The sequence below is a fragment of the Vicugna pacos genome, chromosome 12 (assembly GCF_048564905.1).
Source record: "Vicugna pacos chromosome 12, VicPac4, whole genome shotgun sequence".
NCBI classification, from domain to species: domain Eukaryota; kingdom Metazoa; phylum Chordata; class Mammalia; order Artiodactyla; family Camelidae; genus Vicugna; species Vicugna pacos.
The window spans coordinates 8,514,689-8,537,765 of record NC_132998.1 but is presented as its reverse complement, the minus strand read 5'-3'; the positions used below and the strand labels follow the sequence as shown (position 1 = coordinate 8,537,765).

The window sequence follows — 23,077 nt, the reverse complement described above, 5'->3', positions numbered from 1 at the left end:
AAAACCGTTTTTAATCCTTGGGGCATTTTATTTTTATATTTTCGTCAGATGGGGGGAAACAATAGACAAAATAAATAAGTATATTACGTAGCATCTTAGAAGGGGACAGGTGTTATAGAGAAGAAGAAATCAGGGAAGACTGATGGGGGGGTAGGGAGCGCCAGGTCAAGTTTGCAAATTTAAAGCCAGTGATCAGGGAAGGCCTCGGGGAGGCGACAATGGAGCGAAGACTTGGAGGGAGCATGGAAGTCAGGCAGGCAAGTATCTGGAGGAAAGTGCTCCAGGAAGGAACAGCAGGTGCGAGGCACTGAGACAGGTGTACACCTAGGGATTCAAGGACCACGAAGAGACCAATGTAGCTGGAACACTGGAGGGAGCCATGGGAGGGGGGGTGGAGGCGAGGTCGGAGTAAGAGGGCAATCGGGCCACACCAGCCCTTGTAGGTCACTCTGAAGTCTTCGGCTTTGCCTCTAAGTGAGACGGGAAACCCACACTGCAGAGAATTAATGCTCCCACCTAAGAATTCGTCCTTCCCTTGAATCATCTTTCTATTCCAAAATCTATCAAATGACAAAACATCCTCTTCCCCCCAGTTCTCAAAGCCTGTCTGTACACTGCCTGGAGGACTAAAGATTTCTACAACGTCCATGCACTTCCTCACTCCCAGAAGATCACTACCCGACTGTGTACGTCAGTGTCCAACTGGGAGACAGAAATCACACAGCAACTCTAACAAGGGAAGTTTAATTATCACAGAAGATTAGACTAACGGGGATGACCACCCTGAGGGCTGAGACCGAGTGCCCAAGGAAGAGCCCCGCCCCCCAGGGCTGAGGCCTGCACCTTGTCAGAGGGCGCGGTCACAGCTCGCTGGGGAGAGGGGAGCTGCCGAGGTGCCGTTACTGTGGGAAGCTGCTGGAGCCCCACCCTCTGGGGTGCCAGAGAGAACCACTCACAGGGAGGTGCAGAGCTGCACAAGCAGCTGCCAGGGAGGCCGCTGGGTGCTGGGTGCTGGGTGCTGGGTGCTGCTGGTTGCCATGCACTCACTGCAGGAGCCAAGCAGCGGAGGAGCCATTCACTAAAGGAGCCGAATGCTGGAGAAGCCACACACCACAGAAACTGAGTGCTGAATAAAGCTATGCCCTGCACTGCCAGCCTGTAAGACAGAAGTCTCACAGAGGGCAGGAGCCTGCCAAGAGAACACACTGGAACCCTGGTGCCAAACCAGAAAGAAAAGAACTTTCTCCCCCCAAGTGTCCCTCTAGCGCCCTCTGCTGACAAGGTTTAACATCGTGCTAGTTGGCTCAGAAATATTTCAAGAACCCGACTCTATTTTCAAAGAGCAGGCAATAACGGATGGATCTGAAGCTGAGAGGCAATAAAGGGGTAACTGGCACCCCCTTCTTTTCTTACTTGGATGCAGCATTCACAGCATAAACTGCTGATGAACTGCAATATTGCACTTTTCTTAGGGTGGCTACTTTCTAACCCAAGCTACCCTCCTACCCCAGAAAATCCAAAGCCGTGCCTAAGTGTGAAGATCCAGGTTCTGAGAAATATAGTCTATCCATCCTGAAAATTCTACACTTAGAAAATACCTGAACGTCTACTTAGGGCACTGAAGGTCTGGGTGCACCTGTTAAACAGTGCCCTGTGTAGGTCTGGGTGCACACTGTTCTATGTACTCATAATTTCAATTGATTTTATTCACCTTGAATTCTTGCCTCTTCCCATTTGCTTCTGTTTCTTCTTTCTGAGGTAAGCGCACAACTGTTGTCCTCTCCTACCTGGATGTATTATGAATGAATAGCCCAGGAAAAGGGACCTTGATGGAAAGAGCACTGGCTCTCTGTCAGGCAGAACTGGTTGTGAATTCTGACTCCATCGCTTGCTGGGTGTGTGGCCTTAAGCAGGTCACTTAATTTCCAGGAGCTTCAGTCTCCTCATCTCTACTTGGGACACCACCACCCACCTTGCAGGGTTTAAAAGGACCGTCTGGGGCATCTGCTAAGCCCCAGAGAGAGTACCTATTTTAAAAGACGGCCTGGATCTGTGATTCCCGCTGCTCTCTCACCTACTAGGAATTTTACTCAACTGCCCATGGTGAACATTGCAAGCGTGCCAGGTTACTTCGAACCTTCACTCCACAGCCAGCCACTGAAGCCGAAAATAAAGCTTTGTAAAATGTTCCACTAATTACCATAGAATTTCTAAACAATGGTCCAGAGTTGTTGGGGGGAAAAAAAACGTAATGAGCACAGACACTGAAGGGTCACAGATTCTCAGAAACATTAGCTGTCCTGCTACCCCTCCCTGAATTTTGTTATTCTTTATAATGAGAAATGTTTTTTAATTTTTTACTTACTTTATTTTATATTTTAGGGGGAGGTAATTAGGTTTATTTGTTTGTTTGTTTGTTTGTCTGAATGGAGGTACTGGGGATTGAACCCAGGACCTCATGCATGCTGAGCACATGCTCTACCACTGAGCTATTCTTTCCCCCCATGACAGATGTTTTTTAAAAGTCAAATTTGCTTTCTACTTAAAAGTGTCTTGCTGTAAGAATTCCATTCTCAACTTGGAAAGTTCAAATGACATCTTACAGGACAACTAAGCGCTCCTTTACATAGAATGCAGCTGCTGCTGATAGTTTACCAAATGGAATGAGGTGCCACCCTAAAAGGACTGTGAAAATACAACCCAAACTTGAGATCTGTACACTTTGGGGAGAAATACCAGAATGAACCCAGACTCAAGTTTCTCATTGCAATAAACAAGTTGCTAGAACTTTCCCCTAATTTAATCTAATCTCAATTTTCAAAAGCCACAATGGACTTTCTAGACCATACGTTCCTTGGGTTCATTTCCTATCACCAGTGATTTTCCTACTCATCACCAGACCTGATGCCAAATATTTTTTCCACTTTTTAAAGTAGATGTAGCCATCATTCAAAAGTCCACAGAGGATAAATGCTGGAGAGGCTGTGGAGAAAAGGGGACCCTCCTACACTGCTGGTGGGAATGCAGTTTGGTGCAGCCACTGTGGAAAACAGTATGGAGATTCCTCAAAAGACTAGCAATAGACTTACCATATGACCCATTAATCCCTCTCCTGGGCTTATATCCAGAAAGAACCCTACTTCAAAAAGACACCTGCACCCCAATGTTCACAGCAGCACTATTTACAATAGCCAAGACATGGAAACAGCCTAAATGTCCATCAACAGGTGACTGGGTAAAGAAGTTGTGGTATATTTATACAATGAAATACTATTCAGCCATAAAAAATGATGCCATAACGCCATTTGCAGCAACATGGATGTCCCTGGAGAATGTCATTCTAAGTGAAGTAAGCCAGAAAGAGATAGAAAAATACCACGTGAGATCGCTCATATGCAGAATCTAAAAATTGAACATAAATACAAAACAGAAACAGACTCATAGACATAGAATACAAACTTGTGGTTGCCAAGGGGGCAGGGGGTGGGAAGGGACAGACTGGGATTTCAAAATGTAGAATAGACAAACAAGGTTATACTGTCTAGTACAGGGAAATATATACAAGGTCTTGCGGTAGCTCACAACAAAAAAAAAGTGACAATGAATATATGTATGTTCATGCATAACTGAAAAATTGTGCTCTACACTGGAATTTGACACAACATTGTAAAATAACTATAACTCAATTTTAAAATGTTAATTAATTAATTAATTAATTTCCTGTCAGGCCCTTCACAGAAGTCTGCTGATCTCTGAAACAAGCATGAAACTCACTCAGCACAAGGTTTGGCACATAGTAGGGGCTCAATAAATGATGTCCCTTTACATAAATGTAGCCTTTGCATATTAATATCTATTATTACATGGACTAAAAACTGGTTCCCCCAAGTGCTGCTCATGACTACAGTCTGGAGTGTGGAGACCAGCTCGACTGAACAGCCAGGCCACAAGAGGCCCCAGGAGGCTTTCTCCACCCCTCCTCTGCTCCCCCAGGGCGTGCCCCTCCGTACTCACCTTCTGTTCTGCAGAGAGGGTGGAGGGGCACGTTCCCTGCACCTCGCCTGCGCTTTCAACGCTGGTTTAGAGTGTTGCTCAGAAGCACTCCCGCCCTCCCCCATGTGGGCTACACACACTCGGGGAACAGCCAGCTGTCTTGGAATGGAACCTAAGCAGATGTACGGTGACCTCCCGAGTCCTCGCTTTCCAAGGATTCATTCCAGATCCCAGTTATAAGGGAAGCAAAAATTGTCAGAGCTGGAAATAATCTACTAATGAACTGGTCACCTGTGAAATCAGCCCCCAGTTCAAACTTTCCTCACCCCTGAGGCCGCTCCTGCCCGTCAGATCAGAACCTTCATCTCCTCTCTCAACTGACCAGTTTCTGCCAGACTGACCCCAATGCCTCCCCTGCCGGCCCAGATATCGCAGCCCAGGCAGTTGTTGGCGTTACATTTTAAGGCCCACAAGAACACTGAAATGGATCACAAATATTAAGCCGCAGCTAAACGCATTCTTTCTGCGAGAAAAGAAAACCACTGGTGGAAACATGAAGTGCAGTCAGCTGGGCTGGCAGCTCATTTTTGTGTGGGATCAGCTTCAGACTCTCACCTAGAACAGACTGCTTCCAAATTCACATGCTTAAAAGTGAGGGAAAAAAGAAATTCGGTTCACAGTCATTTCAGCAGTAAATGGTCTATGGACCCCTTGACACTTTCTCTGTAGATCCCTAGTGCCCCGGCCTCTAGGTAATTTAAAAGGAAAAAAAATTGGATGAATGTGTTATCATCATTATAGACCCACTGCAGGAGGCCCCACCCATCACCCCAGCTGGGTGTGGGTTTCCTCTTGGGCGAGGCACGTGCTCCCCACAGCGTTCTCCAACAGCAGAAAGGACTCGTGTCCTCAAAGGACAGGGACTCCTGCTTAGAAAGGATGCTGCCTCTGAAGATTCCGCACCACCAGAATTCCTAGCTCAGTTACCTAATGAAATTGTCCAAATGATTTCTCCTCACACAACCCACCCTGGTCAGACTTCCCTCATTCCTGGTTCATTTTTTAAATAATGTTTTTAACTTGTGTTTGTTTGTGTTTAAAAAAAAACTTTTTATGTAAACACTCAGCCAATTCAAGCCCTATTTCACAGTTGCCTCTCGGGGAAGAGAGGAGCTACTTCTATGCCAAGGGCACTTCAGTTGCTATTTTTCTGTCTAGAAGGAAGGGTATATCTCCATGTCTCAGCAGTCAGACAGGCATAAATGAATAAATTAGCATTTGCCTACATTTAAATTGTATAATATAAACTCCTGGACAGCTGACTGCAGTTGATTTATTATTGCTCGGAGTTACTGTTTGCCAACTGAAGCCAAATGTTAAGGTAAAGGACAAATTACTAACCAAAAACACGATGCCTCCATGCCCTGGTTTCCGAGCTCGGAACGCTTCCCGTGGTCCATGACTGAGGACTGGGTGACCCTGATTTTCCTCTGCTGCAAGCTCTAGAAAGTCTGTCTGGTATGCACAGCCCATTCCAGACATCTATCTGAGGCTTTGGGCTTCCATGGACTGTAAGATTAGGTTTTAACTCTAGTCTGCCTCATGATCCAACAGCCAGATACATCCAGGTACACTTGCCAGCGCCCAAAGGTCTCAATGACTTCCCTTTTCCTCTGAGGGTGAAACCCATGACCCTTCACATCACCCCTCCACTTACAAACAGCAACCCCAGCGGCCTAAGTATTTATGTGCTTTGATAAGCACTGCCCTCCTTCATCTATAGACAGACTTATTTTTCTTACTGGACATTCAGGAGATCATACCTCCCAGCCCTCTTGCAGTTAGAAGGGGCCACATGAATGTTTCTGGCCAATAAAATGTGAAAAGTGACTTGTGTCACTTAAAGGCCGAGGCAATGACAAGACTCTGCAATTCTTCAGCCTCTCTCTGCGCTCTCTTATGCTGCCGAGACAGACAGCTGAGCTGCTGGCAGGCTGGTCCCTGAGCTCCCCCAGCACCCGACCCCACGCTCCCTGCCCCACCACTGCCCACTCAAATCGGATGTGCACTTTGAGCAGGGAAGACAGCGTCACAGGGTGGGCTGCTGAGATCTGGGAGCTGTGTGTCACCGCAGCGAGGTGTAGTCTATCCTGACTAACGTGGCGTCAGCTGTCTCAGCGAAGTGACATCTGTCTCGGGGGACTTTCTTCCGCGTGTGACTCCTACATCAATGTGTCTCTCAATCCTCCTGGGAAAAGTCTCCTTCACTTACTTATTCCCTCACACTCACGACTTGAGTTTGGCTTTCAAGGATAGATAGGATTTGGGAAGGTGAAGAAAAGGGAGAGAGCATGCCACACCAGAGAAGCACGCTGAGTTCTTCTGACTATCGCAGGAAATAGTGTGACGTAAGCACATTCCTTTGATAAAAAGGAAAGATGCTCAATTTCAGCTCGACCCTGCCTTCACAGGTGGGGGAGTGAACAGTCACAAACCACAGGCTGAGGCGCTCCGTGGAATTACTCATTAGAAAGAATTTCTTCCTTCCCACACTGGACTACATCAACCCAGCTTCTTGAGGACTTGTGTGAATGCCTGTCCCCCAGAAGGGACTTGAACTGGACCAAAATCATCCCCTTCCCGCTTGCATGGACCTATCCCTGTGCCCCCACCACAAAGGTGCCTGACAACTGTGAAGGTGGAATACAGACTTTTCAAGGCTGATAGCCTCAATAACGGTCGCGGGGGAGGGTAGCGTGTTTTTGTGATGCGTGTATAAGCGGTAGGTGAGCATGAGCGTGTGTGTCATGAGAAATATCACAGGACAGTGGTGAGAAAGACTGTGTAACTTCCGAATTCTCTTAGGGAAAAAAAATTACTCAATATAAGATTTGTTCAAGTGGAAACAGCACTAGATCACATAGAAAGACAATTATATGTAGAAAGAAATACAACATCTTAGCACTTAGTCTGTGTCTGACACTTTCTAAGCACCTTATATGCATTGGCTCATGGATTCGCTCATAACCCCCGTGTGAGGTGGGAGTTACTGTCCTTCTTTTATAAATTTCTACAACTGAGGCACAGAGTGGTTAAGTAAGTCACCAAGACCTCACAGTCTGCCAGGTGTTGGAGCCAGGGGTGGAATGCAGCAGTCTGACTCCGGAGCCCACGCTGGTGTGGGGCTGAGACGGACAGCATCTGAGTCTGGCTGACAGCTACAAACAACGGAGTTTCCCTCTGGCAACATCCCAACTCTGGAAAGCATCCTACTTGGGCTACAGACAGCTTTTCTCCATCAGGCAAAGGCTGAGTCCTCTGCTTACCAAGGACTTCTGCTATTTCTACCATGTGCATATTTTGGAGGAAAAGTAAGATATTTTTTGTAATAAATGGTCTCTAAGCCGTTTTTAAAAAATCTTTTATTATGAGATCTTCGAATATCCAAAAAAAAAAGAGGAACAGTCAACGAACTCCCATGAAACCACCATTATCTATCTCTTCACAATCCACTGTCCCCCTCCAGTCCCCTCCCCAACTCATTCCGGCTTCCGCCTCCACCAGGCCGTTGAAATGCATCAAGGTCCCCAAAGGCCTCCCTGAACCACAGTCCAGTGGATGTTTCCCAGCCTTTTTCAGTGGCGTTCTTCTTGTCTGTCTGAATCTCCAGACACTCTTGAGAGGAAACTTCTAATATCCTAACAGCAGGTCAGCTGCCATTCTCTGAGGACTTCCTCTGTGCCAGGCACAGTCCTGAGCACCTTTTACACATCATTTCATTTAATCTTTAAAACGATATTGAGGTAGGTACTATTATGATCTCCATTTTCAAAATGAGGAAACAGACTGGTTAAACCTTCCTCACTTTGAGGAAATGAAAGGAGGCACAGACAGGTGGGATAAACTTGACTGAGAGGCACCATGACACCACACCAGACCCTGAACCTCTCCCCTCGCCGGCTGCCAGGACATCACTCTCCCCCGGAGCCACCTGTCTCTCTCCCCCACCTTCCTTCCGTCTCCTCTGTGGGCTTATCTCCTTCTATCCATCTTCTAAATGCCAGTGTGCCCTGCGGCACTGCCCTTCAGGCTCTTCTTTCTCACACTCATGCCATCTGAAGGACCTCACCCATGCTCGAGGCTTCAAACGCCGCCTGTATGCCAATGACCTCCAACTATGATTCCAGCTTGCAACGTTCTCACTGCCTACTGGACATCACCTCTTGACTGTCCCGTAGGAGCCTCCACGTCAGCAAGTCCATCGTCTTACCCTCAAAGTCTGTTCCTCCTCTTGTGTTGCTGGATTAGAGAAATTGCATCACACGGATGTCCACCAAGTCCTATAGTTCTGTCCCCCAGATGCGTCTTGAATCAGTCCCTTTCTCTCCATCCTTTTTAGTTCAACTCCACACCACCTTTCCCTTGGATTACGGCAAGTGCTTGATGATTGCCAGCCTGGAGTCCTTTAATCCTGTCTCCAAAGTTTTTTAGATTGATTTTTTAACACAGATTTTTATCACATGTCCTGTCTTTAAAATACTTCGACAATGTCACATAACCTTCCAGATAAAACCCAAATTCCTCACTATGACCTTTTGTCGTCTAGACTGATTCCAGAGTACCTGTCAGACATGTACCTCACCACTACCCGTTTGCACTCAGTTCTCTAGCTATGCTGTCTCTCTCTGAAATTCTTAAGTGCTTATAATATTCCTTATTTTCACGTTCTTCCACATAATGTCACAGTCACACAGTCAGAGCGCCCAGAAGTAGAAGCACCACCATCCATGAGAATGAAAGCCAGACCCTGAGGATGGAAGAGCAGGAAGCAGGATGGAGCCTGGTGCCCTTCGTCTTCCTTCAGCACGTGCCCCAGCCCCAGACTGCCTTCCTCTGGACTTCTTATAACATGAGAAAAGTAAACTTCCATCGGATTAAACCACTCCTGTGGAGTTTCTGTGATACGTAGACCCACACAGTTCCAGCTGATAAACTCTCCTTTTTTCTTACTACTTATCACATCGTATTGCTTGTAGTTGCCTACGGTCTGCGTCTACCGCTAGACAAACAGATCCACGAGCCCATGGGCTGCTTTATCAGACTCCTCTTCTGCTTCATCTCACACCCCCTTGGCCCACTTTTCGGTACAGCCCGGGCCACGGCCACCAGCAGATGAAAACTGACGATGCATCCTCATCGGCTCCTGTATCTCTAGCTTCCGGCCGGGAGCCCTCTGCCTCTGCTAGGGGCCCGCAGGAGCCACTCAGCCGTTCTGAGTCTTACACAGACGTGCACGTGGAGGGAGCTGACATCCCCAAGGACAAGCCTTACCTGAGGCGTTGGACCTTGCCCACTTCCACATCTCGAGTGGGCGATTCGAAGGGGCCTCCTACACGGTTTCTTAGAGGGTCCCCAGGGGAGCTGAACCCTTGCTGCCCACAGTAGTAAATCAGCTCAGTCACACTTTGCTCCCTTCCTGTTTCATTGTTTCCAGTTTCCACTCTTGTTTATTTCGCAGAACAACACTCCCTACCAGCAAGCCTCTGCTTTGGGGGGAACCTGAGCCAACACAACTGTGACTTGGCGTGATACCCAGTTCTTAACAAACATTCACTCGCTGATACATATCTGAATGAGTGGACTTCTTTTCCAATTACACCATTTCTTTGTGAGAATTGCTTTTTACTTCAGCAAAACGTTATAATCATTTGAAAAGACAGGCGTGCTCACAGCGGGAGAGTTTAATAGCTGCTAACTTCCACATAAAATACTGGCCACAGAGGAGACAGAGAATTGCAACAGTAGTGTCCACCCAGATTTCAATCAGTGACATTCCACAATTTATTATTATCAACTAGATGGGGATCCCTGAGTTATCAACACGAAATGTATCATCCTAAATACTATGACAGTTAAGTGCTAAGCCTTGGCTTATTGATGATTTGAACATTTACGTAAATAAAAGAATTAAAATATTACTTTAAAATTTAAAGATTCAGTTAGGAAATCAATAACATCTATGAATATAAAATCATGTTTTTCTGAAAGATGTGACTCCAGCCCCAAAATAAATCATCAAATCTAAAACAGCTATAATGTTTCAGCCAATAATTTTATATCATCATAAAATCACAAGAGAAGTAGGTTTTAGGATAGTAAGAAAATGCCAGCAATAAAGCATCATGAGAAAGTATGGGACAACATTCTGCTACCATGGGTTTTATTTTTAGATTGATTTGATCAAAAATCATGTGTCCCTTTCTATTTATTTTTTTAAAAAGAGATAGAAACAAACCATAGTAAAATGCCTCTAGGTCTGTGCACAGTGCCTTAGAAACAAAAATTTACTATCAAAGGATGGCTACGGCCTCAGACCAGCCAAAGAACTCCTCCTACTGTTTTTTCAAATTATAAAAGGAGTCTGAAGAGAGGCACCTTGACTGAAGAACGAGAAGACGAAAAAATCACGGAGCAGGAGCCAAGAGCGTCAAAGCTCCCGAGGCAGAGCTGGTCTCTGACCCCCTGGGCAGGGCAAGTCAGGGGCCAGACTCTGACACGGACGGAGCATCCCCGGGTCCTCAGGGCCCTCCCTCCCCATGAGCCGCCGTGTCTAGAAACGGGGCTGACATGCAACTTCACAGGGGCTCTCTGGCAATGATACCTTAACTCTGAGAAATTCAGCTCTAATAAGAAAATAGCATAGGATTGGGAGTATTGGGAGAGAACTTTTGAACAAGGCACATCTTTCCAGTGTCTTGAAATATTCCTTCAAGGGCAATCTCTACTCTGCACACATATCATGTTGAAGAGAAAACAAAAGGTTTAATTCGGGCATAAAGCAATTATTTCTAAAACCATGGTTCGTAATAAGTTTCTAACTTAGAATTAATTTCTAATTAATTTTAATTGCTTAATTAATCTCTGACATTTTTGGTAAATGAGTAGACGATTTTGTTTTCCAATCTGTGGGCATGAGGACTCACACCTGGACCATGAAGACTAAACCATAAATTCGGAAAATAATACAGGAAGGCAGGGCACTGAGGAAGAGAAAGACTAAGAATAGAGATGTTCCTCAACAGAATTCTACATTTTTTGAATTTTTTACAATAAGAATGTTTTTACGTGTAACTTCTGAAATTTTATTCTGTAAAGGATCATCTACAGTCATATTATCTGTGGCCTGCCTGCCTGTCCAGGTAGTGACCCACGTTCTCTGTTTAGTCACTTCACTCAGTCATTCCACACACTTGAGGCTTTAGGGCAACCATCCCCAGGGGCTTCAAAGAGCACCCGCAATAAGCAAGCGTTTACAGAGCACTGACGACGCGCCAGGCACTGTCTCAAGAACTTTATCAGAACTGTTCCATTTAATCCTCACCCACGTATGTCAGTGCTAGGATACAGCCAGTCCCCAAATGAGGAAACCAGGCACAGAGAGATTAAGGAAATTGCCAAGACTAGTCAGCCGACAAGGATGCAGCTGGAATTCAAACTCAAGCAATCTGGCTTCAAGCTGCACCCCTAATCACTACGCTAGCTCTCCTCCCTAAAAATGAAGACACTTCCCAATCTCACGGGGCTTACCACCTAGTTGGGAAGAGATGAACAATGCTATGTGCTAAACAGTACACATGAAGAAAAAAAGGAAGAAAACGTGACTAAGCGTGGTTGGGAGACGTGGGGAGGTTTCCCAGTGGAAGCCCCCAGGGAAGGCTCACCGGGGAGCTAAGGGAGGGGCAGGACGGACACCTGCTGACACCTGCCTCTAACGAGGCACCTGCTGAGTGAGTGACACATCATCTCACTCTACACCCTTAACAGCCCCATGACACACATGGTGTGGGCCCCGCTTTACTCATCAAGAGACTGACACCCAAAAAGTAAAACAACTCGCCTAAAATAGGACAGTTAGCAGGTGCCAGAGCCAAGACATCAACCCAGAAAATGCTCTTTCCAGTCCCCACCCCGCCACACACACACACACACACACACACACACACACACACACACACACACACACACACACACACAGGAGGAGGAGAAAAGAGAGAAATCATATGTATAGACAATACACAGACATACGTTAAAACATCCTGAACACAAGCAAAATGGAGGAAGGGGGTTAACCGCATGGTGATGGAGGGTAATTAGACTCGTGGTGAGGATCACTCTGTGGTGTATACAGATGTCAAATTATATACCTGAAACTTAAATAAAATTTAAAATTCTGGCACAATAAATCACCATGTTCTCAAAAAGACCAAAGCCATGCAACTACAGAATAGACTCTCTTGTAAGATGAACGTCATGAACGTCTATCCCCGGAAACGTCTGTACAGATGCTGACATCTGTCCGCTGGTCATGGAAGGTCGAAGGTGAAAATACAGACTGCTGGACCTCCAGGGACCCTAAATCTAGACATGACATTGTTCTATAAAGTAACCCGGGTTTCCCTGGCACACAGGTCCTCTGAGAAGTTACACGTGGCCACAAAATGAAGTGCTGCTTGCGACAGGCTTTGTCTCCGTGGCTGCACAGTCAGTTCTCTTGGAAGACAAAGATGGAGTCTCATCCTCTTTGTTATCCTGGTCAAGGGCCTCATTCTTCCCAGGGTCACCCAGAACCTGTAAGAGACAACTCTGTGACCATCTCTCTTGCTCTCATCTTACTGTATCTCTCAGCAGCACAGACACTTCCTCTCTAAAGCACTGTTTTATTTTGGTTTTCCAGCTTTTCACCTGCAGTGCTGGCTCTTCCTTCTGCAGTGCTGGCTCTTCCTTCTCCGTCTCTTTTGCTGATTCCTCCTCCTCTTCCCAACCTCTGTGTTGGTGTGGCCTACGATGCAGTTCTGGGACATCTACTCCTGGTTCCATACTCTCTCCTGAGATCAGCTGGTCCAGTTTCTGGTCTTCAAACAGCGTCTGTATGCAAATTATGCCCAAATTTATATCTGTAGCGCTGACTTATCTGGTCTTAGTGTTTTGATGCCAAATAAACATCTGAAACGAACTACGCTGAAATCAAACTGTTCTTTCCCATCTCAGGAGATTGCTCGAGACAAATACCTCTTTCCTTCATCACGACATCTACTTCCACCAATATATCCTATAGTTTCTCTCTCCAAAATGTATTTCATTATCAACCACTTCTATTTCCACTATTTCCACTCGAATCCACTTACCTGAAATAGCCCGAGGTGTCTTCCCACTCTCATTCTCGCCACCACAGTCATCCCTCTAGCTAGAATGATTTTTTTAAGCAGTTAGGCCATCGTTTATTGGCATTACCAGAGCATTCCTTTCAACAAGGGAGGGGACTCTGAACACTAAAACCTCACCTATTTTGTGAAAACTTGAGACTAAACTCTCCATCATCTGTACACAGCTTAATCACGAACGGGAGCAAGAATTTCAGTTAAATAAATTGAGCCGAACTGCCCTGCTACAAGATGATGAAAGGAAAGCTGGGTGCCCCCGAAAAGTTCTTGCTTTCACACTATGGTATTTCAGGTGCAGGAATCCAACAACTCCCCAGCGCAGCAAGAAGTGCTTCCCGCTGCATCTTAAAGCAGTCATTCCATGGTCAAGCGTCCAAAGGCTAAGACAGTTTCGTGGGAAATGGGCACGGCCTTCGGCTCCGTGCGCGGCCTGCAGTTGAGAAGCCAGGTTCTTAAGACCTGAAGGCTGGCTGCCACGCTCTCGGGGAGGGCGCCTCCACAGAGTCTCCGGCTTCAGGTCTCAGCCGCCCCGTCTACCAACTGCAGTCCTGGCGAGGGAAGACCCGCCAGGCTTCCACACTGAAGTCACCAGGCTCCTCACTGCCCTCCAGGACGTGCCGCTTGATCTCGGACGGGTCACTCCAGGTGACCAACCCCCCAAGCTGCGCGTGACGAGGAAGGCGGGGTCGGCGGCCGCGTCCGGGCCCCCGCGCACGTGGCCCTCGTCCACGAAAGCCACGGCGACCGGGAGGTGCGGCGCCACGCGCAGCTCCGGGAGCCCGGCGGTCGGGCGGCGGCGGCGAGGACGAGGCCGAGACGAAGTGGCAGAGCTTCCGCTACCCGCGCGCGGGCCCTGAGCCGACAGCGCGGGACTGGTCCGGCAGCGCGGCCCGGACGCCGCGGTGCCCGTCTGTCCCCCCAGGTCCGCGCAGGCGCCGCGGAGCCCGTCTGGCCCGCCAGGTCCGCGCAGGCGCCGTGGAGCCCGTCTCGCCCGGCAGGTCCGCGCAGGCGCCGTGGAGCTGTCTCGCCCGCCAGGTCCGCGCAGGCGCCGCACCAGCTCACGCAGCGCATGGCTCGGCCCAGCGTGGTGCACGCGGTCCTCGCGCAGCCGCAGCACATGCACCTCGCACAAGTCGTGGTCAGTGACCTCCCAGAATTGTTTTCTTAACTATTCTTCTGACTACACGTAGAATAAAATCCAAACTCCTCAGCAGGCCTTACGAGAACCTCATAGCCCAGTCCCCGCCTGCCTCTCCCTCCCTGTCTTGCTTTCTCCCTCCCTTGCTCGCTAGGCTCTGGCTACAAGGGGTCCTTCCAGAGCCTTGAACTTGCCAAATTTGCTGCTGCCTCAGGCCCTTTGCCCTTGCTGTTTCCAATGCTTGGGATGCTCTTCTCCCTCCCTAGCTGATTCCATATCCTTAAAGAGGCTTTTTCTCATTCCTCACCCATCACTCTCAACTACATTCATCCTATTTTATTTTCTCTATAGATTCTGTGTTAATTTGATTATTGTCCTTATTCCCACTGGAGAGTAAGCTTTAAGAAAATTAGGACTTCATCCAACATTTTCACAGTATCTGAGTACCCAGAATGATGCCTGGCCCAAATAGATATTTGTTAAAGAAATGAATAAAAGTATCAAAGAGAGATTTGGGGTTAACTGAAAGGGTTTGGTTAAGTGATGATTTCATGTCACAGTTGGAGTCACAGAGGTTAAAAAACATTGATCTCTGTTATAAACAAGTTCCCCTAACAAGTGTACATCAGGTCTGGGACAGGGAGAGTGGTGCTGGCAGAGACTGCAACTAGTGCCTCTCAGGCTCAACTCCTTTTGTTTTGCATTCTCAATTTCTCAATGTAGGAAACACAGTTTAAATGATGAATTGGCCTGTTTCTTCCAGAACCCCACAGTGTACTGGCATGAAACAAAGAGATACCAAGGCAGAAAGCCTGCTAATGGTGCCAGTTCAGACCAAGGCAGGAATTAACCCATTTATACCATCAGATATGTCTCCTTCCTCTAGGAAACCACCCAAAGTAATGTTATGAGACACTTCGGATATCATATGAAAAATGCCCATGAGGACATTCTCTGCAGTCCCTGATGAGCTTGTAGTGCCATAGCAAGTGCCACCTCCGTTTTCAGGAATGTCCATTATTTTTAGATATTAAAGCAAATCTCATAAGGGGAATTAAGGATTACAGGGTATCAATGTAAAGAGAAAATAATCATTCTCAATCGTGACTGCATTATGTGAAAAAATGACTTCCTTTCATTGGATTTGAGTTTAAACTGTAATACTGAGGTTGGCTTCTCCAAGTTGTCTCAGGTAACTTATTTGTAGTCATGATGTGGAAAAACACGATTTGCCATCAGTAGCCTATTATTTCTACACTGCTCAGTGATTTGTGACCTGAATAAATAGGCCCGGTGGTTTAACAGGGTAAGAAGGCTGCTAAGACATGTGGAGGCAAAGATAAAACCTCGTGTCCATTCTCTCCAAGAAGGTGAACTTGATTCAGTGGACATGCAAGTCATGACACTTCCAAAAGCCTGGCCATCCACCTGGAACCCTTCCACACGGAGCCTTCTTCCAAGGGACATCTGGGGGATGTGATGGCACTGGCTGAAATAAGGTGATCCAAGAGGGAAAATCATTTTTGTTGTTATAGGCTTCTGAAGTCCTTAGGAAAACGTATTTCAAGACAGAATTATCTGGATAATTTTTCCTCATTTTCCCATTTCCCTTTGCAGGTGTAATCACAGCCGAATATTTCATTGCCAACTCCCCTGTGACTGGCACAGCCATGAATGGATTTCTTCCCTGTTGGTAGGGTGCCACATTGCCTGATGAGGCCTTAAAAGAGTCTTCGAGAAAAGGTGCCAGAATGGTGTGAAATACCACACCTCTGGAGAAGAAAGGCTAGAGATCTCTGGGTTGCTGACAACTTGCCAGCCATCAAAATTATTTTAAAACACCTGATTTTCTTTTGCTGTTGTTCTTTAAACTCCAAGCCCTTTGGCCAGTCCCCTGATGTCGGTATCTACATCCTTCGTTGGCTTTTGTTCCTCTAACAAATAACATGAAGATGTGATGCACTGAGGAGATTAAATTGAGTGTGTGCGTGTGTGTGCACTTGCATGTGAAAAGGAGAGCATCTGTTTTCCCAGGGTGTGTCAAAGATGCATGGTTCTTAATGACTTCTGCCCGGATTTACTCATAATCAAAGGTTTAAATGTCTCATGCTCCAAACATCTGAGCCATACTAAATTAATGGAAGAGAATGGTAATTGTTCACTTGGGGAACAAAACAGAATGCCACATTAAGAAATCATTGGAAACTCTGTTTTCCTAACACTGTCCTACTCTAAAATTTGGAGAAATATGGTCACAGGAATTCAAACTACATTCCCAAACTAAAGGCATTTTTGCCTCCTCGTCTAAACAAAGTCCTCCATAACAGGGTCTGTGTAGTATCTCTGGGTCCTAACTGAATGCCCTACAAACAGAAGGGGCTGAATACATGTTTTTTGATGATGATGATGATGATGGTGATGATAATGGTGATGATGATGATAATGAACCAACTCCCGTTAATTCTTACCACGAGTAATAGTCCATATATTTATTCCTTAGACCCATGCTTCTCAAAACATGTTCCACAAAAATGTACCTGTCTTGCAATATTGGTGATTGTTCTATTAAAAATGGAGGGAGAGGAAAGCCTTCTTAGTTCAATTAAGATTGCAAAACTTGAGTTGTACAAAGTTAAAGATATTTTTTTGCCACAGAATTTCTTTTAAAACTTTGTACCATTTTTGTGCATTGTGAAACTCTGAGAGAGGGTTAAAGTTTACGACATTTTCCAAAATTGTTTAAAAAGGAAAACTTAAGAAACCTTTAAGGGCACCAGTGACTTTCAGAACGAAGTTTGAGAAATGCTACATTAGACAAATGTTAAATGAGTACCCATTGTATGCAAGAGGAGTGTCCATGGAAACACATCCTTTCTGTCAGGCTTGGCTGTTGTTGTTTTGTAATCTGTTAACAGATGATGGTAACACCCACTGCACAGGGCTGTCATGAGAATGAAATGAAATCAAATCTACAATACGTCAAGCCTAGCACAAAGCAGGCACAGAATATATGCGCCGTCTCTGCCTCCATAGACAGTACTTGGGGGCGGGGGCGGGGGGAGGGCGGATAGGGGGCGGTGGTGATGAAATTCGCCTGAATTTAACTAGACCTCAACACACCTTTGAGGTGTGTACATGTGAGGACAGAATTGCAGCATGTGACTCATTCTCTGGTTCAGGGAATTCTGGCTAGTCAGGCTGGCCATTTCCCACTTCAAACTGAGATCCTCACGTCCTTCACCTGATAAACCCCAACCGCCATTGCCTTGGTTAATTAGAACCATGATCACTCACACAATCACACACACTTGCAGGGACACGAGCGTTCAAGCCTAAACTAAGGACAAGTGCTTCAAATTGCAAGGATCTTGGCCTAAAGAAATACATTATTTAGGGCAATGGAAGTCTGAACGGTGCACCAGAACTGCATTTAGTTTCTAATCTGTGTTAGCAACACTGCACGGCAAAGTAACCAAAATAAATATTTAAATAAAATGGAAGTAACACAAAGCATTGCAAAAATGAGCCTTTTGTGACTTGAAATTCATCTGTGATACACTGGCGCCCTCTGCTGGCTAGATTTTTCCAACAGCTCAGATTGTTCAGTACTGCTTTTTCTTTAAGACGTGTTCAATTTTGGTTCAAAGTTTTACACAGATTAGTAAAAAGTATTAGCAGAATGGTACTTATTATAGAATCACAATGCATAGAATTATTTAAAATTATTATCTCAACATTTCAATCCCCACCTCAAGATGTGTCTTGGTCAAAAACAGATTTCCTATTAAGCTGTAACACATGGAGTATATGTATTGCTCTGTAACTTGCACCCTGGTGGCCTATCATATAGGTTTCAATTTTTATTAATTACAGGTATAATTTTTACCTCATTTTATGTGGCCTATTGCTTAGGGCTGCCAAATTTTACAAATAAAAATATGTTCCATGTACCTGCATGACACATACTAAAAAACACTAAATTATTGAGTAAAAAAGAATTAATTGTTTAACTGAAATTCAAATTTAATTGGGTTGCCTGTATCTTATCTGGAGACCTTACCTATTTTCATGTGTGCTCTGAATTTTATAATTGAAATTGTTTTCTCTTGTGATATTCAGTGCTTATCGTACCATAATAATAAAAGCAAAACATCTCTCTGTCTTTTATTTCCTCCCTCACATTTTCTGAGACACTGAACAGGTTTCAACATATCAAAGCTTAAAGCAAAAGACTGAATTAGCAGGGTCAGCTAGGCATGAGATTGAAAACATTTGTTCTTTAAAAAAAAAAAGTTATTTAACTAATGAATGGACTGAATGAGAGAAATCCTGAATTCTTAGTCTTCTTTTATGTAGCAAGAAAAAATACTATATAAAACATATAAAATGTTTTGTTTTGCTTTGTCTTCAGAATAGGAAATTTGAAAATAAGGGCACCTAGATGCAACATGATTCTAAGGCAGGGAATCTCAAGCCTGCAGAGCAGAAACACCTGTGGAAGCTTTAAAACTCAAGGATACCTGGGCCTTGCCTGCAGACCAATTAAATCAGAGGCTGGGATCCCTAGGAACCATATGGTTTCAAAGCAGCCCAGGCAATTTTAATATGCAGCCACGGTGGCAAACCACTTCTCCTAGGGCCATCAAGTCGCTTCAGAGGGTGTTTATTACCTTTGATTTGCATGCGAATCAATGCAGATTGATTTAGTAGAATCTGGACGCTTCTAGTTTCCAGCTGATGTAGTTGCTGCCTGGCTAAGGACCACACTTTGAGGAGCAAGATTTTAAGAAAGGCCACAAAAGAAAAGGCAAGTTGTTTCAATAAGGAATTACAGAAATGCCTGTGTGAACTGAAAATGCAGGTAACTTACAACCACATTACTGTAATGGTAACTGCCCTAGAAATGAAGGAGGGAGGGAAGGTGAGAGAAAAACTTACCTTAATAGTTCCACATTGGGTTACTGCATCATCTTTAGTCATCTTCCTGTTTTCTGTCACAGTATCTCTTACTGGCAAAAAGGAGTTAATATTTGCTCCCAGGCTACTTTTGCAGAAATAGTATGAGAATTTGCATTAGCTCATTTTATATGCAGCATCGCAAATATGCAGTAATTTAAAGCATACAAGTTTATATCATATTAGAATTTAGTTCATAGTTCACTTCCATCAGACCTTTTTTAACCATTTTAGCCTGTTGGAGCTTAAAGCAATATGCAGATTGTACAACCGTGTGAAACTGATCAAATCAACCCTTGAAAGTAATTGGTAAAGCTCCTCATGTGCTTTTGAAAAATTAATCAAGACAGGTTTGGTGAACCTTGCTGAGAAAGTCTCTTTAGGACACATGACTTGGTTCCCACCGTATTGTCAAAGGAAAACCAGCTGCAAATCCCAAGGTGACCCATTTACCTCTCTTGGGTGGAGCATAATGACTTCTTAAACACTGCAAATAATTCTGCTGGTTTAGAAATCAATTTGGTGAATACAATTAAATGAAACTATTTGATCCTTCAGGTTTGAAAACCATCCATTTGACTCGCACAGTAACATTTTAATATGGAAACAGCCACCCTCATCTTCTAATGCCTTCAAACAATGTTCTAGGGGGGTATGCTGTAGAAAGCAGTGCATACAGTGTTGCCTTTAAATCTCTCCAGGATTAGTCATGAGAATTGGTATTAAAATATTTCTTCCTCAAGCACTTATATTTTGCCTTTGACAATGCCTTTATAAGGTCTTCTGCAGGATTCAGTAGGGAAGGCAGAGGCATTACAAATGGTGCCTCCAGTTTCACTGGACAACCAGTCTCCCCCACCCACCGCCTTCAAAGTTGCAGGGCCTGCTTGGAGCACAGGTATGGTCAGTGATGTTTTCAGCTCTCATTTCTTCAGATAAATGCCCAGAAATGGAATTTCTGGCTCATATGGTAGTTCTATTTTTAATTTTTAAAAGAACCTCCATACTGTTTTCCAAAGTGACTGCAGCAATTTCCATTCCCACCAATGGTGCACCACGTTTCCTTTTTCTCCACACTCACCAACATTATTCTTGTCTTTTTTGTAATAGTCATTCTAACAGGTGTGAGGTGGTAATTTCTCTGTGGATTTGATTTGCATTTCCCTGGTGATTAGTGATGCTGAGCATCTTTTCATGTAGCTGTTTGCCATCCCTATGTCTTTTTTGGAAGAATGTCTTTTCAGATCCTCCTCCCACTTTTTTAATCAGGTTGTTTGGCAGGTTTTTTTGCTGTTGAGTTGTATGAGTTCTTGGTATATTTTGGATGTTAACCCCTTATCAGATGCACGATTTTCAGATATTTTCTCCCCTTCGCTAGGTTGCCTTTCACTTTGTTAATGGCTCCCTTTGCTGGCAGAAGCTCTCTAGTTTGACGTATAACACATTTTTGACCTCTGTAAAATTCTCAGGTGAAAACAGTAAGTCATAGTTTACACACTTCGTATTATGAGCAAGGTCACAAGTCAGGCTTTCAAAGGTACCTATTTGTATTTTCTGTTCACATTATTTGCTCATTTTTCTTTTATTTTTTATACAGATGTAAAAAAGTCATCACTTCATTATGAATAACATCGTCTTTCATGATACAGTGTTGAAAAGTTATCTTTTATTTAACTTTTGAAGATTAAAAATGCTGTTAGGTGTATCAATATCATCTTTTATGATTTTGTAATTTTCATGTTACTTTAGGCTATCCCATTCTAAGATTATTTTTAAAAATTCTCCCATGCACTGGTACTTTTATGGCTTTTTCTATTAACATCTTTTATATCTCTGAGATTAACTTTGGTATAGAAATGAGTTAGGGATTCAGCTTAATTTTTCCCAGATGTCTCCAGTTTTCTCCAAATCAATTACAGACTATTGTGTTCTTTCCCACTGTTTCCCTTTTTCATTTGACACTCAGCCACAGAGCTCCTCCTCTCCCTGGGAATTGGGTACCAGTTTCCTTGGGAACCAGGTACATTGTTCCACACTGTCCCCGCTCCCTTCTAAGGCCTTCACACAAAGGGTCTCCTCTTGTCTGGAAGCCTCCTTCTCTACCCCCCTTGACTTGCTGACTCCTCCTCATACTCAAGCCTCAGTTTAAATGTCACTTCCTCTAGGTTGGGTGTGAAATTACATGTCCCCAAATCACCCGCCCTTCTTCCTCTTTGGTGCAATTATAGCCACAATAAAGCTCCAGTGCTTGATGGTCATTTCAGTATCCCTAGTGACCGCATCAGTACGTGACAGATATTATGTGCTTAATAAATACGTATTGAGTTAATGCAGTCTACTTTTTCCCTCAGATTGGTTCTCTGCCTCACGCAGTGGTTGGGAGAATGAGAGGGACCTGTGGTTCCCTAAGCGAGCCGAGTCCAGCCACGTGACTGTAATAAGGGCCACTCCCGTGGCCAGCCTGGCCCTCCAGACATGACTGGCTTTGACCCTGAAGATCCAGATTTGGAAGGCACATACGTACATCTTTGGCCTTTGCTCTGGGACTCTGTAACTTACTAATTTTCAGAAAAAGAAGCATTATGTTAGGGGAGTTTACTTGACCCAGTTTGTTTTTTTTCCCCCTTACTTTACCACCTTGGATGTGAGACCGTATGAATACAGTTAGTACTCAGAGAAGCTGCCACTTGCCACTTAGGATGTCACATGATTAATTTTTTCAACTTGGCCTTGGTACCTGTTGAATAAATAGTATCCCTGGTAATTTCTGTAGAACCAAATTCTGCTCTTGGGAACTCTAACACTAGCGTTAGAATAGTTGGAGGTAAAAATCAGCTGGGAAGAGAAAGAAGGAAGAAAATAATGTGAAAAAATGCAGGTTATTAGCAGAAATGCTTAGCTCTTGGTTCTCAAATATTTTAAATTCAGAAAAAGTTTCAAAATTCAAGTGCAATATTATCATCAACATAAATTAACATTTAATTAATTATGCACTCAGGGTATTGCTCTGAAGTGAGTTTAATTAACAAATAACTAGGTTTGGTAATATCTTGGCTGGATATCTCTATCCCCTTGAGAAGAGGAAGTTGAATAGTTGAAATAGCATGGTCTGATTGCAGCAGACCAAGATTATTCTGCTTCGTTCTTCAGTCTGCCCTTCCTTCTCTTTCCCAAGGGCAGATATGAACAAAACAATAACTTTCTAATTGTTTAGCACTCAATTTTCTGCCTAGCAAAGAATGTGTGGTTATACCAGTCCTCATAAAAACAAGATTATATCATTTAGATTTCAGTGCATATTAATCTTTACCTCATTTCCCTCAGTTTAAAAAAAAATGATTGTGAAAAATTTCAAACATTTACAAAGTACAGAGTAGTACAATGAACATCCTTGTATCCATCCATCCGTTTTAACAGTTATCAACACTCTGCCATCTTGTTTAATCTATACCTCCATCCACTCGCCACCCACCATTCAATTATTTTTAAGATAGGTTTTATATATATTGAGATGCATAAATATTGACTGTACCACTTTGGCAAGATACATGCATGTAACCCAAATCACAAAGAAGACATACAAATGGACAACAAGCACGTGAAGAATGCTCAACATCACTGATCATCACAGAAATGCAAATCAAAGCCACGAGACATCATCTCGCACCTGTCAGAGTGGCTATCATTCAAAAAACAACAAATGACTAGTGTTGGCAAGGATGTGGAGAAAAGGAACCCTTGTGCACTGGTGGTAGGACTGTCAGCTCAG

General features: G+C 44.4%; 1 long non-coding RNA gene across 1 annotated transcript; it reads right to left on the bottom strand.

The window, feature by feature from the left end:
• Positions 1-9,716: 9,716 nt before the first annotated feature.
• Positions 9,717-13,630, bottom strand: LOC140700413 (uncharacterized). Its single transcript, XR_012078799.1, has 2 exons — positions 13,335-13,630; positions 9,717-12,918 (listed from the first exon to the last, which is right to left on the bottom strand). It is a non-coding gene; the product is annotated as an uncharacterized lncRNA (long non-coding RNA).
• Between the last annotated feature and the right edge of the window lie 9,447 nt (positions 13,631-23,077).